This window comes from Mustela putorius, unplaced genomic scaffold (assembly GCF_011764305.1).
Source record: "Mustela putorius furo isolate JIRA1106 unplaced genomic scaffold, ASM1176430v1.1 tig00003987_pilon_pilon_pilon, whole genome shotgun sequence".
NCBI classification, from domain to species: Eukaryota; Metazoa; Chordata; class Mammalia; order Carnivora; family Mustelidae; genus Mustela; species Mustela putorius.
In genome coordinates this window covers 16,796,183-16,817,619 of record NW_025422126.1, presented here as the reverse complement: position 1 = coordinate 16,817,619, position 21,437 = coordinate 16,796,183, and the positions used below count along the sequence as shown (strand labels likewise).

Here is a 21,437-nt window from a genome sequence, read left to right as displayed (position 1 = left end):
GTCTAATGCCCACCCCTTCCCCAATATAAGAAAAAAGCATTTCTTTCCATTCTCTTTTACATAATGAGCAGGGTAAGAGAGCATGTTCATGGGGGGAAGGTTTTTGTTCTTCTACAGCAGAAGCAAGCTTACCACAGAATGACCCCTGGGCATATGACCTGGCCATAGGTGGCACTCAACAAATGCTCATTGAATGAATTATTGGATGAGTGAGTGGATGAATGGAGGGCTGAATGGTGGAGAAATGGCAGATGCCTTTATAAGGAATATAAGTAGTTTCCAAAGCTGCAGAGTTGCTAGTGGGAACTTCAGTAAATATATGGAATGGGGGTGGAAGTGGCAGCCGCATCTAGTCCCTCGTTACCTCAATGCTGTCTCCTCTGGGCTCTTGGCCCACGATGCTCAGCAGTGCCTGCCCCACCATGCCTCAGAGAACCCACATTCCCATTTCCTGAACTGACCACACTACTCGATCTCATCTCACTTTGACCTCTGATTCCCAGACTTGCTCCTTTCCTATAAAAAAAAAAAAAAAAAAAGGCTTCTATCCTTTCTCTCTTGGCCAGGAATGCTCCTTTATTACAAAAATCTATGTTACAAATCCTAAGCTGGGTACAACTGCAAGGTCATGGCCATTTTGGTAGAGAATTGCTGCTAAACGTTCACAATAATAAACAAAAAGTGTCCTACTTCTTTACCCCTTTTTTATTTGAGAGGATGTCAGTCCCTTTGTGCAAAAGGAATCAAGCCCCAGAGAAAAACCAGTTATTATTTTTTTAAACAAAGGACAGAAAGTAAACAATTCATTTTATTGAGCACTGATACAGTAAGGCACTTTGCATCTTCCAAGCTATTTTGCTGGAGTGTGTGGTGAGTATGCCAGGTATATGTTTACACTAAATTCCAGTTCAACGTGGATTCAAACAAAAACAAAGATCAAATATTTGGAAAGTCTTCTGCAGATTACTTTTGAGGTTAGTAGACAAAGGTGACCATCAGCAAGCCTATAGAAAGGGAAGTCTTTCTGAAGCAACTTTAGGGAATGGTGCAGAATCAGTCCACATTCAATTCTATGAAACACCTCAGGCATTTACTGAATACCTGCTGTATACAAGATGTCATCCTAGGCACTGATGGGGTAGAGTACAAAGAGACATACGGGCAGGATTAAGGCACTCTATTGTTAACATTGTATTGGAGGAGAAACTAAGAAAGGCAGGCCAGTGATAAGCTATGCATTAGCTCTTTCTTGGCATCAAGTGAGAGAAAAATCCCATTCAAATGGATTTAAACAAACAAAAATTATTATTCATGCAATGAAAAGGCAAGAGGTCTTGGGCTTAAATGAGGCTTGATCAAAGTACTCACTCACCAAATCTCTCCACCTTCTTGATCTGTTCTCCCAAGTGTAGGTTTCACTTGCAGAGTTTGTGTGAAGGAAAGATGACTTCCCACAGCTCCAAGTCTATGTTCACCAAATTTAAGTTTAATAGGAAATAGGACTTCTCTTCCAAAACAGAGTTATATAAGTCTTGGATGTGAGTTGCAGTGGCTTGGATTGGTCTGCAAGCTTCTCCCTAATCTTTTCATGGTGGCCACAGGGATGTCATGTTCTAGTTGATGATGACTATGTGACTTGCCCAGCCCTGGAAACAAGGATGGAGTCAGCACCTGCCAAAGCAAGTGGACCCAGGTTGAGAGAATGGATGAATCCTCTGAGGGGAAAAAAAAAAATCAAGAGTTCTATTACCAGAAAAAGGAGAAATTATTAAAAAGAAAATACAACAGAGGAATAAGCATAGTATGATGGGAGGTTGGGGTAGAGATATATTCTGACTTTAAGGGTCTATGGAATAGTACCATGAAGTGAAACAGAGTTCAAATTCCTTCCTATTCTGAGAATCCATAATTATGGAGATTGCCCTAAGACGCAAACAGCTATTATAAATGTTGACAGTGTGATCTAGTACCTAAGTTCTTTCTAACTCTGATGTCAGACAAGTTGGGGAGTGAGACCCAGACCTGCTCCTCACAGGAGGTTGGATCATAAAGCCTGTTTACATGTGCAATACAGGGTAATAAGAGTCCCTACCTCGTAAGGCTTTACAAGGATTAAATACGATGTTTATTACAACATACACATGTTGAGACTAGGTCCCCAAATCTTGAGAGAGTATATCATTACTTCATCTTCCATTTCTTTTTCATTCCACTGAAGTTAGGTTTCCTCCTCACCATACCAATTAAACATCTCTTAGTAAGGCTATAGATGATCTCTTAATGGTTAAAGCCAGTAGATAATTCTCAGCCTTTATTTGATTTGCCTTCTGTATAAGATTAACCCTCTTGCTCAGTACGCCCTCCTTCTCGAAAGTCTTTCATCAATTTTCTTCCATTATTTCTCTCTCTTTTTTAAAAGATTTTATTTATTGGGACGCCTGGGTGGCTCAGTTGGTTGGACGACTGCCTTCGGCTCAGGTCATGATCCCGGAGTCCTGGGATCGAGTCCTGCATCGGGCTCCCAGCTCCATGGGGAGTCTGCTTCTCCCTCTGACCTTCTTCTCGCTCATGTTCTCTCTTACTGTCTCTCTCTCTCAAATAAATAAATAAAATCTTTAAAAAAAAAAGATTTTATTTATTTGAAAGAGAGAGTGCACACCAGCAGGGGCAGAGACAGAAAGAGAGGGAAAAACAGATAGTCCACTGAGCAGGGAGCCCGATGAGGGGCTCAATCCCAGGACCTTGGGATCATGACCTGAGCCTAAGGCAGATGCTTAACCAACTGAGCCACCCAGGGGCCCCATTATTTTTCTTCATAAATTTTCTTTCCATTGTTATCACCTTTCCTCAGCTATATCCTCTACCCATACCTTAGATTTTGGGTTTTCTGGGTTTTCTTTGTTCTTGTAGTAGGTAGAGATTATAATCATGACTAACAAGTGTCTTCTGAATATGGTCAAGTATATCATCTGACTGAAGCTTATTGAGCTATAATACACAAATTCACTCAGTTCAGCAGTACAGGAGCATCTGAATTCCTTTTACCAGTGCAACATAATTTTGAAATCTTATTTTGTTTTTATTTATTTTTCCTGTTAAGATTTCAATAGTGCCATAAGAACTTTTAAAGCAGAATCTATTTTAGATATTTAGAGTCAATGCCTTCTTAGCTCCAAAAAAAAAAAAAATTACAAATCAACTCAGCAGTAATTTTTCATTCTATTTTCACTTAGCTAAAAATGACAATCCAAAGCATTTCAACTATCCACTCTGTGATGTGATGTGATGTGTGTGTTCAGCCTTTCTATGTTAGGGGAAATTCCCATATTTTAGTCGCAAATTTTCCAATGTAGTCATCCATCTCCTTTGCAATGAGGCTGCAGACACACAATCTTCATACATCAATCAGTTCAAACCATATCAGACTTCACAGGAAACGTGGTATCCTTAATTATTACTCTCCAGTTTCCCCATCTACTCAAGTGCTAAGCAACTATGAATCTGCCTTCTATCGCTATAGACGTCTCATATAAATGGAATCACAAAATATGTGAACTTATTTCACTGAGCATGTTTTCAAGCTTTATCTGTGTTGTGGCCTGTATGATATTGATTCCTTTGTATAACCAAAGAATATTCCATTGTATAAATGTATCGTATTTTGTTTATCCATCTGTCAGTTGGATTATGGCAATTTCTATTATTATTACTTCTGTTTTGTTTTAGAGGTAAGGAAACTGAGTGTCAGGGAAGTAACCTATCTGCTAGAATGGGACAGAACTGAGAGGCACACTAACCCAGGTGTACCCGATGCTTTAATTCCTCCTCTTAACCACAAGACCCCTGCCTCTGGCCACACTATACAGCGCAGTAGAGGCCACGTAAGACTAGATGGAGCAAGGCCACTACAATTCTCATTGGAAATCTTTTTAGGAGCATGACTGAAATTTCATCCTGAAAAGCAAGTAGGTACAACTATCCAAGAAATTTTTGAAAAATAAGCAATTTTTAATGTTTTTTATGTTTATGTTTATGTTTATATTTTTAAAAAGGTTTTATTTATTTATTTGACAGAGATCACAAGTAGGCAGAAAGGCAGGCAGAGAGAGAGAGGAGGAAGCAGTCTCCCTGCTGAGTAAAGAGCCCGATGTTGGTGCTTGATCCCAGGACAGTGGATCATGACCTGAGCCGAAGGCAGAGCTTACCCCACTGAGCCACCCAAGCGCCCCAATCAATTTTTTTAAAATAGGAAAAAGACACCTTAGCTCTAACAGATTCTAAAACAATATAAATATATAATAATTAAATATTAATAAACAGCACTTTCACAGCACTTACTATAAGCCTCTAAGAACAATTCCAAGTGCTTTACATATATTATTACCTAATATTGTGTTGTATTGTATTGTTCTGTATTTTTGTGGAGCCCCACATGGAGCTTGAACTTGTAACCCCAAGATCAAGAACTGAGTTGAAATCAAGAGTCAGATGTTTCACTGACTGAGCCACCCAGGCGCCCCAGTATATTACATATTATATAATGTAATCATCATGACAACTGTTTGAGTTACGTGTACATTAGTGTCCCCATTTTGCACATGAGAAAATTGAGGTGCTGTGAGTTACTTGCGCCACATTGGAGAGCTGGTGGGTGATAGAGCTGGTATTTGAGCTCAGGAAGTCTCACTCTAGATTTTCTGTCTTAATCACTACTCTCCTGAGCCAAACAAACAAACATAATCAAAGCAAACAAAGAAAAGAATGGTTATCAAATATCTGGGAGGAAGGCTATTTAAGCGTCAAAGTCACAAGAGATAACACGAAGTTAAAAAGCACCACATTAAAGCACAAAAAACGTTATTCTGTATCCTAAACAAACCAGAATGAAATGGAAAACAACAAATGAAAAGATGGTATTTATAGTACATAAGGAAGATAAGGATGAATGTACATAAAAATTAACAAGAAAAATATTAAAGAACCAAATGGAGAGAGGCAACAAGGATATAAATAGACACCAATGTCCAAGAAGAAATACTTACTTGAGAAAAAATATTTAACTGCATTAACAATGGAAAAAATGCAAGTTACACCTATGATGATTTTTTTTCCTATTGAGTAAGAGAATGATGCAATATTGAAGGAGACCATCTAGTTTCAGCTATGGTGAATATACTGGCATTCTCTAACATGTTGATACAAGCATAAGCTGGTAGAGCCTTTCTATCAAACTGTCTTGTGACAAGCTAAGAACTTAAATATTCCTAACATTTGATCTTTCCTGGGAATCCAGCCTAAGGAAAGAATTAAACATACAGAAAAGACTTTATGCTCAATGGCATTCAGGACAATTCAGATGAAAAGTAACCATGTAAAATACCTAACAATGAGGAAACAGTGAAACAAATGAACCAATTATACATATTACCCTGCTATGGAAACTTTATTTATCCAAGAATATAAAAAATTGGGGAAATATTCCTGTTGTATTTTTAAATTAAAAAAAAAGCCAGGATATAAATGTATATTTATTACGAAATTTATATAATCACAACTATTGAAGGTATAAGTTAGTGAAAGACTTTAAGCAAGACCCATCAAATACGTGAAATCGTTAAAGAATTTTATTCTTTCCACTTTGGGTTTTTTTTTTTTTTTTTTTTTTTGCCAAATTTTCTATAATGAGCACTGATTTGCTTTATAATGGGAAGAAATATAAATAACCCTTGCTTTTAAAAAACAGCTAATGGGTTGTGCTGTGTGTTGAGCTAAGTGCTCCCAATTACGCAGGCCTCTCGCACACAGCTATCTGACCCAGGGGAATGGTGTGCGCAGATCTCTTTGAAGAGCCCGCTTGAGAGATAATCCTGCATTGACCTGCAGGCCTGCTGATTTGCTAGCAAGGCCAGATAAAGAATTTTAAACAGAAGGAAACTACAGAGCCACTGGCTGGTCTGCATCAGGAGAGCCCAATCAGTCCTTTTTTTTTTTCTGTTTCCTCCGGTCAGTGGCCCTGAAAGGCAAGATTACACTGTAGTTTTGCCCTCTGTCCAGGACTCCAGGCTCCACCACTTAAAGAGCTGAGGTGTGCTGGTCTGGCAGCTGAGGAATGCCTGGCTGGAAAGACTGAGGAAAATGACACCCTGTGGAGAAGGATGCAGATAAAATCTCCAAACAAAGATACTTGTTCTGGTTAACAGTTTCTACAGTCTGAGGAGCAAATAGAAACCGCCAGGAAGGAGGGAATGACGTGTCGGTAGGAGTTTCTTGGCCTGGCCAGGGGAAGGCTGAGGAGCCCGATGAATTCTTCCTCCTGTTCCTCATTCTTGGCTTTGCCAGTTATTAACTGAGCACGTAGGATAAGCTGGAAGTAGCCCCTCATGGGTTTTGCTTCTAGACTCATACAAGAGACAAAGAGGCAGCAGTTGGGTCCAGTGCACAGAAAGCTATGGCTGTGGTATCAGGTTTGTCTTCAGCTAATGGAGGAAGGCTTTCTGGAGAAAGGTGACTCCAAAGTCAGTCTTCAGAAGAGAAATTAGCTTGATGAGGGTGAAGGGGTTGGCGGAGAAGAAGGGTCTTCCTGGCTAAGGAAATGGCTGATTCCTGTAAGCAAGAGAGGTGGAGAACTTTTGAAGAAGCCTAAGACTTCTGGAATGGAAGATGGGAAGAAGGGATGTGGTGGTTCCCAGTTCCCCTTAGATCAAGTTGTGGAGAAAGGTGAGAGGAAAATGAAGAAACATGGATTTGGGAAAGCCTTTCTTTTCTTCATCTCAAAGCTTTGTCCTTTTCCCTTGTTCCAGAGTATGCTGTTCTTGGCTCTCCTACTCTTCATGCTGTTGTTTCCAGGCAGAGGAAATGAAGGGACAGAGGCAGCCCAAGTTTGAAGAATCAACATAGATTCTGTGGCCACCACAAACAGATGACATTGACTGGCCATGCCAAAGGTGACTCCCACTGCCCTTAAACATCATAACTGCAACCACTGTCAGGTCCAAGGGCCAAGGGCGGGGGCAGAGATGTCATGCCATCATCATTCTTTATGTGTTTACTGCACAGCGGGTATCCACTGATGTAATTAACAGCCTCACCAGGGACATAATATATGCAAACATGAATGGCATATATTTACTTGGTGTGAGACATTATGGGGGGGTGGGTTACAACAAACAAACATATTGAGTCTTCATTACCTGTTGGGTGCTATGTCAAGTGCTGGGGAGAAAAGATGATAAAAACCTACTTAAAGTAATCAGGGTCTACCAGCCTGTGTATACACGTAGTGGGAAGAAAACAAGATAGGAAATGAATATTAAAATACGATTCAAGGGACACCTAGATGGCTCGGTCGGTTAAGCATCTGTCTTCGGCTCAGGTCATGATCCCAGGGTTCTGGGATCAAATCTCGCATTGGGCTCCTGGCTCAGTGTGGGGGAGGGGCTTCTTCTCCCTCTCCCTGTGCCTGCCACTCACCCTGCTTGTTATTGCGCACTCTCTCTCTCTCTGTGTGTCAAATAAATTTAAAAAAAAAATTAAAATTAAAAAAAATGTATTTTTTTGAAAAAAGAAATACAATTTAAAGTAAATGCTTAATTATCTTCCAAACCTATTAAGATAGATCCATTGGCCCTCTGCCCTTTTGCACAGCTCATTGAAGAACTAAATTGAATAACAGGTGGATATCTCATAGCCCCTTCACAGATGAGAAAACTCACAAAAATAGGCTATGATCAGAAAACCATGAAGTCAGAGAGCCCTGAGTTTGAACTTAGGACTGTACTCATTCAACTTTGGTCCCTGGGCAGTTTACTTCCCTTTCTGATCTTCAATATCCTCACCTAAAACGGATAACAATGGCTGTGTATGGCAGAAAATGGTAGTGGCCTACCCAATGACAGTGTCCTCTTTGTGTCACTCTTGAGGCTCTCCCAGTTTTGTTTTCAGGAGAGAAGTACCTAACCTAGGTGATGGCTCATGAGTGGCTTATAGCAGAAACCGGTAAATGTTTCTGCAAAAGGGCAGATAGTAAATAATTAGACTTTGCAGACCCTTGACTCTTTTCCACTGACTTTTCCACTCTGGCATGAAAACAGCCAGAGACGATACATAAATGAACGCATTTGGTTGTGTTGAGGCCAAACTTTATTTACAAAAACAGGCCATGGTCCAGATTTTGTTGGTGTTTGCCCATCCCCAATCTAAGGGCACCCTGACAATTCTAGTCCTGATTTTCTCCAGCTCCTCTACAACTAAAGGTATCCACATGATCCGGTTATGGCCAATGATACCTAACTAGAAGCCTCATGAGCAGGTTTCTGGGAATGTTCCTGCTTTCCTGCTAAAGTGGAGACTAACGTGGCCGGCCCTGTACTTCCCTCTTAATTATACCTTGAATGTGGATGTAGTGTCTGGAGCTGAGGCAGCCATCTTGCCATTAAGAGATGAGAAGCATAAGACTAAATGTCAACTTGCTAAGGTTAACGATGCAGAAAAAGGAACTCACTGTGATCACTAGATGTCATCATTGAGAAGCTGAATCAATGCCAGGATCACCTACTGCACTACCAAACCTGTAATTTTTTAAGTCATTGTGGTTTGATTTTCTGCGTTTCGCAGTAAAATCTATTTTTAAGTAATTTCAATATATCACAGGCTTACTGTGAATATGAGATGGGCTTAACATACAAATCATATAGTAGATGCTCAAAAAAATGATGGTTCTCTTCACAGTTCATTTCCCAGAGAACGGACAGATATCATTCCCTCCGTGTTCAGTATTGTTAACATTTTGTACAAGGTCCTTTTAAGAATAAGTCACTTAGGATGGAATAATTTTTCAGAGCCATTTCTGGTTTTACTCTAACTTTAATCTTCCAAGGCCTCAGAGAGACTAGGAAAGGGAAAGACTAGAAAAAATATCTAGTTTAGCAAGAGACTGAGCATGAGAAGATCCCAAACAACTATTAAACAAATTGGAGAAACAATCCTTCCCTAGTAACTATTAACGAAAGGATCCTTCCTCATCCTTATACCCAGCAGCATGCCGGTTTGCCTGCCTGCCCCTGACTGCAGATGTGAAGCTAGGAAGCGTGTAGGGTGCCCGCAGACATGTGTGGCTCACAGGAGACTTTTCATGATGCTATTCGATGTTCCCCTCCTCTCTTCACCAGGCCTGGCACCCTCATAGTCTTAGTTTATTAAAGAATCAGGCTCAGTATGCAAGGGAGCCCCATGAAGAAGACACCTGAAGCCCGAAGGAGGAGGACAGGTCAGAGAATGATTATTCCAAGGACTGGGAGCAAAAAGAAACAGGGGTTTAGAAATGTTACGGGTTAAGCAGTCTAGAAACAAGTTTCTGAGAATCAAGTGTTTGGGATCTCTTTCTCTTTAAACAGTGCTGTGTGTGTGTGTGTGTGTGAGAGAGAGAGAGAGAGAGAGAGAGAGAAAGCATATGTAGAGAGCTGAAAGTACCCAGGCAGAGATCAGCATCCCAGAAATATTTGCGGAAGTATGGGTCAGGGAGCGGGTGGCTGGATGGGTGGCTGCCTGCAGACAGGACTGGCTAGGTGAGCGATGCGCCGCAGTGGCCTGGCTGTTGCCTGTCCTGGCCCGGTTTTCTGAGAACTTTTCAAACTCTTGGTCGCAACTACTCAATTCTTCCGTTATAGAGCAGAAGCAGCCACAGACAATATGTAAAGGAACTCCTACAGATGTGTCCCCGTAAGACCTTGCTTACAGATTCAGGTGACAGTCTGGGTTTGGCTTATGGGTCACAGTGTGCCTGCCCCTGCTCTCTCCTCTGGCCGTGTCTGGGACAGCGCCTCCTGGGACTGCAGCTGCCATATCAGACGCCTGAACGTGGAGACGGTGGGTGCCAGAGAAAGGAACCTGGTTCCTTGACAGAAGCCTCTCCCCCTGATACACCTGGAACCCATCTTCACTCTGTGTTTCCTATCTTGTGAGACAGATGATTTCTTTTTTATTCTGTCCACTTGAGGGGGTTTTCTCTGGTGGCCAAGAGCATCCTAGCTATCAGACTTCCCTAGACGAAATGCTCCCTCATGCCTCACTAGCTCATGGTGGAATAGGAAATGTACTGAGAGCTAAAAGCAGTAGGAGAAAGAAGGAAAAAAGTAAAGGCCTCCTTACTGAAGACTTATAAACAAAAACCCACCTTATTTTGGGAGATTTAAAAATCCTTTAGGAATTGCTATACTGCCAAACTCTCTGAATTGTCACCTCTCTGTTCCAGGAGTGTCCAGAGAGCTCTGGAGACGATTGGGATATGGTTCCTGCCCTTATTTCGTGGGCTAACTTCACTGAACCACTCATTTATACCATCCTTCATCTGTCTCTTTCTTCCTTATGTATGATTTTACCTCCACCAATTTAGAAAGATGCTCTTTCATGGTAGAGAACTTTTCGTAGCTCTGACAAAACTGGGCACCCAAGAGTATGCAACATATGCATCAAATGAATTTTTGAAGGGGTATATTCATGAACATATTACAGAAATAAGAACCACTGGTAGTCATTTTAAGCAGTCCCAATCTGATTTAAGCTACCTATTGCAAAAAATAAAATAAAATAAAATATAAAATAAAAAATCATACTGAGTCTATCAGGGAAATGTTTTGAAATTCAGCTAATTTTGAACTCTTGGTTCATTCTTTCTCTCAGGGGAATATTTTCCCTGCAATGAAATTTGTACAGTATGAACTTGTCCCGCAGGAACTGTCTTCTAGCCTTTGGTTGTTTCAATCAGCATATCACAATAGGCCTGGATTTACCCCTCTTTTTCTGAAATTAACAAGACATTTATTGTTATGCACGAGTATCAAAAATTGGCCTGTAACTTTGGAGCAGTTTTCAAACACAGCTGAGAAAATACAGAAAACTAGTAGGTAAGGATAAATTAGATTATTATGGGAAACAAAAAAAGAAGAGAAAAGAACAGTCTAGTTTAGACTTGCCTTTCTTACAGCCTCTATGCCACGAAATGTGGTAATTTGATCCCAGTTGATTTTTTGCACTGGTAAATAGCCCCAAATTGCCTTTTGTATGAATTATGTTATAAGAATTGTGTAATTTTATTAGAGAGAGTGCTTAAATTTGGTCTTAAAAAAAAAAACAACCATAGAGATCTTTTTAAAATTGAGATTCCTATACACTGTAAGCACCTTTTTTTAAAAGTTACATATTTATTTTCCTGACTGTGCAAATAACACATAACATGCATATGCTCAAAATCCAAACATAATCAGTCTTCCTCTCTCTCTTCTCTCTCTTATTCTCTTTCTCTCTCTCACACACACACATGCACACACATACAGAAAAGATAGATCTATGTTAAGGTCTATAGTTAAGATTACATTGTTAACCATAAACTTTCTCTCAAACCACTAAGAATTTTTTATTAAGATTTGTAGATGGTCTGGGGCACCTGGGTGGCTCAGTGGGTTAAGCCTCTGCCTTTGGCTCACGTCATGATCTCAGGGTCCTGGAATTGAGCCCCAGATCGGGCAGGCAGGCTCTCTGCTCAGTGGGGAGCCTGCTTCCTCCTCTCTCTCTGCCTGCCTCTCTGCTTGCTTGTGATCTCTCTCTTCTGTCAAATACATAAATAAAATCTTTAAAAAAAATTTGTAGATAATCTTTCATCTTATTTTTCAGTACATTATATCCTCCCCTTCCATTTTAGTTTAGAAGATAAGACATTCATTTAAAATAAATTTCAAATAAAAATTATTCACAATCTTATCGTTTTAGTGTAACTATTCTTTTTCCCTACACTTTCCCTTTCAGAGCTGAAGCTCTTCTGTATTCTACTACACAGTAAATACCTCAGAATTTGACCATGGAACCCCTTCTTCAGACACTGATTTATGGCAGTGGTTCTCAAAGTGTGTGCCCTGTCCAACCGCAGTATCATTTGGGAATGCTGTTGGAAATGCGAATTCTCAGGCTCCACCCCAGACCTACTAAATCAGAAACTGGGAGGTAGTGGTTGGTGGGGCAGGGGAAGGAAGAGGGCGATCTGTGTTTTTTACGAGCTATCCAGGCAATTCTGATGCTCACTAAAGTCTGAGAACCACTGTTCTATGGTTAACAATCTGCATGCAGAACACCCTTTGGGAAACAATTTGTAAAATTGCATTTCTGACCAGTCCCTATACTTCCTGGAAGGAAGATACAAATTGCTGGCTGTCTCTGTTCCCTCAAGGGTAAAACAGGGATATTCACTGCCTCCCAGGATAAGGATTGAGCAGGATAATTGGTAAAAGTGTTTTGTTAACTAGGTGGTAAAGTGATCTATAGATATTAGTTATCGTTATGGTGACCCTGAATTTCAGCTGAAGGATTTATATTACTGAGCTCTGGGGAAAGCCAAATGGAATGTGGACACAGATGGTTCTTAACTTTCACATAGTCAAGTTTTCTACAACTCGATTTTCACACATTATCCATGCCATCCCTAAAATGCCTTTCCCACACTGAATCGGGACTTTCCTACACTTGCAGGGTGATGAGCAATTTGAGGTATCCCACGGCCTGCACCACCTGCCAACCCACAGCTCTGCTTTTGGCTGGGGCACATCTTTTCCTATTTCACAGTTTTGGTGCATATTTTGTTGCATCTGGCCATTATGATTTACAAAGAAAATAGGAGGAAAACGGTAAGTGACACAGTGCTTGGCCACGTTCGGCTTCTCTTACGTTTCTCTGGCAGTTTTAGGCTATGGTTGTTTGGGGTTTTTTTGTTTGATGCGTGGGATAAAGTCTCAAATAAATATCTCCTCCTGACACAAATTCGTATTTCTTTCAAGTTCTCCTCTGCTCCTGGAGTTATTTCTGCTTCCTCTGGTCATTTGTTCTTCTTGCTCCTTCTCTTTCTTGAGGTCTGGTGATTCCCAGATGCCTGGGAATCCCTCATTGTCTGTTCATATTTTTATGATTTGGGGTCCTGGTGTGGGCTCCCTCTGCAGCTGCTGGGGCTTGTTTCCCCCCATGAGCTCTCCCTGAAAAGGCAGGGGGGCTGTGATCTTCTTTTAAGTGGGTAGGGCCTTGACAGAGAGAACTCCACTCCAGGGACTGGGACACGGGGAAGACAGGCTGAAGATACCTTACCCTCTCTGCTCTCACCTCCTGCCAGGTGCTGTTGGACTTCAGTCAAGTTTCCACCTCAGGAAGGATGACTTAGATAGTTTAGTTTTCTGAGTCCATTTTGGGATTTTTTTTTTTTTAAGATTATTTATTTATTTATTTGACAGAGATCACAAGTAGGCAGAGGCAGGCAGAGAGAGAGATTCCCCGCTGAGAGAGAGAAGTAGGCTCCCTGCTGAGTAGAGAGCCCAATGTGGGGCTCGATCCCAGGACCCTGGAATCATGACCTGAGCCAAAGGCAGAGGCTTTAACCCACTGAGCCACCCAGGCGCCCCTCACTTTGGGATTTGTAATTCTCTTAGCCCTCTATTTCCGCCCCCCCTCCACCCCCATTGCTACCACCCCTGTCACTATCCTCTCCAGACAGGAAATTCACACTATTTGGAGGAATATTCTCTTATGGATTTTAACCCCGGGGTCTGAGGCTGCTGCTGCTACTGGCAGTGGTGGTGCTGATGGTGGGGTCAGAGACATGACTGGCTTTGCTACTCTGAATCCTGATCTGTAATTAATTATATTGTCATTAATGATCCCGATAATTATCTCAGAGCCCCCTACTACTCTTGACTTGTCACCCTGACTCTGAGCTGGGAGTTTCTTTTCATCTGGTATCTTTCTTTCTGATCCAATCTATTTTTATAGATTTCTCTAGAATGGTAGTTCCCTAGTTATAGTGCCTGAGTCAGCAGCATCAGCAAAACCTGGGAACTTGCTAGAAATGTAAATTGTTTAGCCATAAGACCACTGATGAGCATTTGGTTGTTTCTAGATTTTTGACAATTACAAATAAAGCTGCTGTGAATATTGTTGTACAGATGTTTCTGTGGACGTATTTTTTCATTTCTATTGGGTAAATACCTAGAAGTAGAATTGTAGGACAAATCCAGTTTGATGAAATCCAAAAATTCTTCATAGCTGTGATCCACTGATGGTACAGTGTTGTGGATTTCTTTTATGATTGGCGGATAAAATGCAGTGAGTCCAAACTATTTCATTTAGGGCATACTTTTACTAAAAAATTATTCTTTGTTTACCTGAAATCCATATTTAACTGGATGTCCTGTATTGAGGGTTTTTTTGTTGTTGTTAAATATGCTCACCCTAATTCCTTTTTACTATCATGTGTGTTATTTTAAGAGCTTAGGAAGGTAGGAGAAGCAAGATTTACTTGCATGATCATTCCACCATCTTAATCCAAGATAGAAACTTGGCAGAAAACTGATAGCCTCATAATCCATTTATTAGTCTGTTCATTCCAGTGCAAAAATCTGTGCCCAAGCCAGGGAAAATTTACCTTCCTAACATGAAATCAATATCTTATGTCTGCAAAATGTCATTTCAAATAGGCTAGGAGCAGAATTTGAGGTGAGATATTATGTTAGATAAGAAATTCTATTGCCTGTATTTAATGTTTAATTTGTGTTTTGAACATTTTTAATAATCATATATATTATATTAACATTCTGGTTTCTATTTTCAATCCAAGATTAAAACATTTATAACATCTACTGGGGACTTTATCTACTTTTTTTTTTTTTTAAGCTCTTGAGGATAAAATTCCCTGCATAACATGTAAGGCTATTGCTTGATTTTCACATATTGAACTTTTCATGTACGTTTTCAGAAACTCATTAAACACAAAAATAGACCTGTGTCCAAAAAAATGTAATGGGAAGGAAAAAAATTTGACGTAACCATTAGACCCTGGAGCTAGAAAAAGAAATATCTAGGTGTTGGGTGCCTGTGTGGCTCAGTGGGTTAAAGAAATATCTAGGTGTTTTGTGAGCTATCTAGCAAGCTTAATCAATATCGTCTCCCTACCATTTTCTCTTTGTTTTACCAGATAAAGCGTGCTGGTGTTGTTAGTTCTCCCTTAGCAGTTATGGATATTATGAGATTATTATACATCCTGCCTATGAATATTTTGGACTCGAGTTTCTTTGTCCTGTAATTTTTAAAATATGGGCTCCTTCTACCCCACTGCTGTGGTACAATCTCTTGTGGTGAGTTGGAGGAAGGACACCACCCTGGCTTTGAGGCTTCTGGCAGAACATGAGTCTTGTGTGGTTGTGGTTAGCACTAGTTTATTGCTGAGAAATCATATCCAAGGCCGATCCCCAGTTTGGGTTTTTCCTATGCATTAAATACTGTTAGTGGTTTTAGTCCATTCATTGTTCCCATTTGAATAAAATAAAAACTCCTTGTCCAACAGGATTTCTGGGGTTGGTGGGGAAAGCTTTAGGTCCCATAAAGGCAGGGTTGTTCTTTGTAGACTGGATTTACTTCTGTTTTACTCAGCCATTCTCTGGAAAGGCAAGAGAAATTCTGTCTCTAAATGTGCTACATCGTTTTCATATCTGGTAGAAACATTAATAATCAGAATTTACCATATACCAGGTTAAGTACTAGTGTAAAAATTTAGCATGTAAGTCTTGTTTGGTAAGAGTCATAATCATAACCAGTATCATCTATTAAGTCCCATCTAGAAGCCAGGTGTTTTCACCTACATTATTCTTTCTCTACAATGACTTTCTGAGAGAGGTGCTTAGAGATCAGGAAATCAAGGCGCTGACAGTTAAGAAGTACGTCCAAGATTATACAGGTGCCAAAACACAGAACTGGGATTTAAATGCAGACTCTTGAGCCTTTTTCCTATAATGCATTTGAATCCATTTTTATACCTAACTTGGTTATACTTGCACTTGGTTACTTATTATTTTATTTCACTTTGATAAGAACTTCCATGGGAAGAAAAGCAGACAGCCTTATCTCCATCTTAAAAGTAAGAAAAATGAGACACTGGAAGGTCAATGCCTTGCCCAACTTCACACATGAATGGCAGAGTTGGTCCAGAGTCCCCATTTCTGGCCATCAGTGCAACACCTTTTCTGCTGTTCACCCGCCCGATGACTGGGTGAGTTCATGTTAAGACAGCACAGTTTTAAATCCCTGCACTCAAGAGCAAACCTTAAGACCTTGATTCCAAGTTCCCACATACGCACTGTTTATACCTAGTCTAATTGCGGTAAGGAAATAGGCAGTTGTTTAAATATCCAAGAACCCAAAGCACCTTAGTTTGTGCCAGAAAACACTGATCTTCAAAGATAGAGTCCTCAACCGTTTTTACATTCCAAACCACACTTCCCAATAAAATTATCCTCCAGAGCAAGTTCCAAAGTAAGCTCCAGACCCAGATCCCAGGCCATGGGTCTACAGGAGGACGCCATCCACAACCCACCGGAAATTTGGCACGTTGTTTGGACAACCCATCTCCAGGGAGCTGCCTTTGATGGCAAAGCCAGATGGGCTTCTCTGGGCACCAGCTGACCTCCTCCTGCTCACCTTCACGGGGCTCTCCTCTTCGGTGGCCTTTCACCTCCAGCTCTAGTGCCCTGCACAAATGCTGCTCTTTGCCAAGAAGATATATTGACTCAAATGATCAGATAACTATGCTGAACATTTTTTGTTGGCCAATCAATGCTGTGTCACTTCAGGTCTCTGGAAAATTTCCTCCAACGACTTGACAGCCCTATCTACTTACAGAGTTCTTAAAACCTAGATGCAGGTTGAGCCCCGATTCTAATTTCAAATCTCCCTTGGCTCACACTCGGGATACGTTCTGTCTTCCATCTCCAGCTGGCCCACTGTCATGCCCTTTCCTCTGGAATGAAGACTTCCCCACATTCATCTCCACATTCCTCACACTTACACTAGTGGAATTTATAGCTTGCTAACTCAGCCTTGCCCCCAAAGAGCAAGCAAGAGGGAATTTGGTTCAGGGTTTGCCTGCTAGGCGGAAAATAGTCAAAGTTCCAATTTTTTAACTTTTTGGTCAAATTTGCCCTCTTTCCCCACTTGAAAGACTTGCCTTCTAGAGGTTTCTGCTTAACTTTTTCAGTATCCAGCACTTGACTTGAACACTGCCTGGTTAAGGTTCAGGGGGGAAAAAAGGCCTACAGAAAGTTTGTAGAATCAGATCCTTTTCTTACTCAGCAGTCCAGTAGGCGGTGTTCTTGAAAGATGCATTGACTTGCAGGCCACCTTGGTGTCCTTAGGTAAATCACTGCCTATGAAATGACCCGTGAAATGGGCTAAATTTCTACCCCGCTGCACTGAACGGTAGCACAGATGGCCTTACAAACTCCCATAATTTCTCAGAGTTCTCGAAAGCAACTCAAACAAAGAGAAAACCTCATCGAGTCAGGGTCCCCACAGCCATTTCCTGTTTTATGGAAAGCAGATACTTGCACTCATTTACTCATTCATTCAAACATTTTTTGTGCCCCGGCTCAGGGCCAAGTATGAGTTATGCTGAGGGTACACCAGGGAAACACCAAATAACAATAATCCTTGCCGTCAAAGAGGCCCAGAGCCTCAGGAAGGACTCACGCCTCAAGCCCCATCTCTATTTCGGGTGGCTTGACCCCTCCTGACCTCCTGACCCACTACTGAGGGCTGGGAAAGAATTGCCCCTCTCTTCTCATTTAATCCCTTACCCCCTTTGGCATGAGGGGGTATGTGAAATAGAGACCGATCAGGTACAAGTTCCCCTTCCCTCCTTGTGTTCATCGTTTCTTAGACTCCAGTCATCTCAGTTTCGTTGTCCATAAAATAGTAGGTATTATTTCCGTCTACTTTGTAGGGGTGTTACAATGACTAAGAATCATGTATACAAGTAAAGTGCCTGGCACAGAGCAATTGCTCAAAAAACAATGGCAGCTATTTCAATAAGAAATGGAAAGAGGTACAGTAATTGCCCCATAGGCTGTAGCTATTAATATGGTAGTTCTTTGTCCTCAATGCAAAGCTCCAAGGGCTGATCCATCAAGGTGAGGATCAATGGATGGTGATGGAGATTTAGTTTTCCTTGCCTCCTTTTTCAGCCTGCATCACACAAACTCTGTTTGTACAAGCCTGTCTGCTCTGTCCTCAGGGGCTCAGGGTGTCTCAGCGCCTCCGGCAGGCTGAGTCCTACCTGCGGAAGCTCTTTGTGCAGCCAAGGGTCAAGCCGTTGGCAAAGTCAAGGCAGCCAGTTGCTGTGAAGCGATACTTCTGAAGGAAATCCTGGATCGGTCCTGCAAGGGAGCTGTCAACTGCAGCCTGGATTAACCCGGGCTGTTCATCAGTGTGTCTCAGCTGCTCATCCTCTCGGCTGGGCTGGGCAGCTGGGCAAGGACTCCAGGACCGCTGCTCCCAGTGCCCGGAATGGCCAGAGGGAACAGTGGGGATTCCTGATCCCCACAAGCTCTCTTTCCCAGAAAAGGGATTAAGCGTGCCCTGACAAAGTTCCCTCTTCCATCATTCTTTCCTGGGAGTGAAGTGGGTGAGAAAAGAGACCTGAACCAGCCATTCCTTCCTCCCTTAAAAATCCCTTCAAACTTTTCCAAGCGACTTTCACACTTTGTATCTGAACAAGCCATTCACTGCTCTACTGCCGTCGGATGGGTCTGTGTTCTTGGTAAAATGAGGCAAATAATGCCAACGGTGGTGGGCTGCAGTGAGAAGTAAATGAGAGATCACACGTGAAAGCACTTACCAACTCTCTGGTCCATGACGAGGACAGAATGCATGCTAGCGTTGCCTTTTTCTGAGTAATTGTGTAAGGCAGTGTTGCGCGGGGTGAGGAAAACAAGCCCACGCATCTCTCAGAGCTCTCTCGTAGAGGTGACCGAAACCCGCCTCAAAGTCCGTTAGAAGAAAAATAAAAGGAATTCACTGGTTGATGGAATTCATAGGTATGGCTAGAACTAGAGGCTCAAAGGAGGTTTTCAAGGCCCTTTTTCACTATTTGTTGGCTGGCTCTAATTCTCTTTGCTGTTGGCCTCATTCTCTCCTGTCACAGTTTCTCTCCATGTGGGAAGGAAGACAGCCATGGAAGTCATGATCCAAAAGGAAGAGGCACATGTTCTCACCCAATGTCCGCCTTTTAAAACTCATGGCACGACTCTGGCCTTTTGCAGGTCACGTGCCCCTTCCTTGGGCCAGGAGTCAACAAACTATGACCCATGGACCAAATCCAGCCTACCTCCTGCTTTTGGACAGTGTGTCCAGAATGGTGTTGTCATTTTTAAAAGGTTGGGAGAAAAAAGCCCAAAAGAAAGATCCTATGTTCTAATTCCTGTAAGTTATATGAAATTCACATTTCAGTGTCCATAAATTTCAGTTTTACTGGAAACACTATAGCCATTCATTTACATATTGCTTATGTCTATTCCTCTACAACAGTAGACATGGAGCAGTGGTAAGAGAGACCAGATTGGCCCATAAGACCTAAAATATTGCTATCTGCTCTTTACAGAAAAATTGTGCTGACCTTGCCCTAGACCAATCATGATAACCAAGAAGATGGGACACTGTGATTGGTCGGATCTGAATCATGCGCCCACACCTAGGAGACAGACAAGGTAAGGTAAGTAATTATACTTTGTAATTGTTGAGCACTCAAGAGTGTGAAGCAATGCTACCAGCACTTCATTTGTATTAGCTCTCTTAGTCTTTATAGTAACTTCTATCATCCCCATGTGATAGGCAAAAATACTAAGGCAAAGAAAAGGTTAAGGAATCTGTCCAAAGTGACACAGCAAATAAGTGGTAGAGCTGAGATTTGAACCAAGTCATTTGGCTCCAGGAGTCACTCTGGCCACTGTTCAGGTCTATTCCAGCCAAACAACGTGGGATGGGAAATAGGATGGTTTTGCGGGTAAAGCGGGGTGTTGGGGGAAAAGAAACAACACGTAACCATAACCACGTTAGATCACTATGGGCTCAGAAAACCTGTACTTAACTTCTCAGAACTTCAGGGGTTTTTTGCTTTTTTGTTTTGTTTTGTTTTGTTTTGTTTTGACCTGGCGTGAAGTGGTGCGAGAGCTGCCCTTTGGGGTGGTAGTCGGAGTGTTTGCTAACGCTCATGGAGTACTTACTTCAGGCTAGTCCTAAGTACTTTGTGGATATCTTCTCACGGAGGAAGCCAAAGCTTTGACAGTTTACACAGGTTGTGCAGGGGGGCACAGTGTCCTGATAAGAAGCCAGGTTCTATCTAACCCAAGGGCTTGGGCACTCAGCCATTACACCACACTGCCACCCACTCCAGAGGATGAAGAAAGACCAACTTTCGGATAGACCCAGTAGAGAGACCAGTACACTGTGGGCACTCCATTCAGGTTAGTTTCTTCTCTTCCTCTTTCTTGGCTTTTCCTATTCACATAACAGAGATGTGCAGGAGCAAGGAATCCATATGTATCCTTTGGAAGAACATTTTAAGTAAAATTAAAAAAAAAAATCTCCCTTTAATCAGTCTTGCTGTCAAAAAGGCAGAGCAAAAATAGTAAAGGTTCAGAGCAGGGAAGTGAAAATAATGTGTGGCATGCATGGCAGAAGAACATGCCATGTAAAGAGGCATTCCAAACCCGGGGAACATTTCATTTGGAAAGGCAAGCTCCCAGAAGCACAGTGTTTACAGTATCACAAGCCGACGACAGGTATAGGAAACGCTAATCAGGACCTGGTATTTACTTTTCCCCCAAAATACAAGAACCAGACTGTTTAACGCATTGCATAATAGCCGTGTCACCTTCCACTTTGGAACACTATCAAAGTGAGCTCTACCCTCCCTTCCTACGGACTGTGCTGCCAAGCCACACCTCCCACCCCAATCAGTACACAAGACACTGCGCTCTACACGTACAGCTCAGATTCCAGGTTCCTAGCTGGAAGGTGTGTTGGGGCCAGGTAGACAAGCCCCCCACTCCCCGTTGTACATGAAGGGCAAGCCCAGGAAGGTGAAACGGCTGGTCCAGATCTGCAGGGTGAGCTCGTGTGACACATCTAGATTCAGCTGGGCCTTGCAACTGGTAGGAGGAACTGGACTGAGGTCCTGGCTAGACCTTGATGACCTTGCTGACACTCAGCATCCTCATTTCTAACATGGGTGGAAGATCAAATCATGAAAGTAACCTAACGCTCAGTTCTGGCTTAATGCTTAATGCTTAATGCTCAGTTCAGCACTTTTTCCTCCATTCTGCTCCTTCGAACAGCTTTCCATAGGAAAAGAGTGCAGTGCTGGATTGTTGAAAAAAATTGGAAGATGCGGCACCCCCTCCCCCCCCTTAACTTCCCCCCACCAACAATAAAGTCCAAACTTCAAAAGAAACAGGCTCGCAAATGGTGGCCAGTCTTTCCCGGAGTGGAACCCTGCAGTCAGATACTGGCCAGGGCGATCCTTGAACAACTTGGTTACAATCCAAGCCTGTTTTCAGTGGGGGAATAAAGTTCATGTTTTG

The 21,437-nt window shown here is 41.9% G+C and overlaps 1 long non-coding RNA gene across 4 annotated transcripts in view; it reads right to left on the bottom strand.

The window, feature by feature from the left end:
• Positions 1–21,437, bottom strand: part of LOC123389562 — a 44,891-nt gene that overhangs the window by 7,835 nt on the left and 15,619 nt on the right. For 2 of the 4 annotated variants that reach the window (XR_006604178.1, XR_006604180.1), the window contains exon 3: positions 1,373–1,715. This is a non-coding gene — a long non-coding RNA (uncharacterized LOC123389562). Of the gene's footprint in view, positions 1–1,372; positions 1,716–13,446; positions 15,464–21,437 lie in introns of those variants that run through there. The other 2 variants (XR_006604179.1, XR_006604181.1) reach the window with 2 other exon arrangements.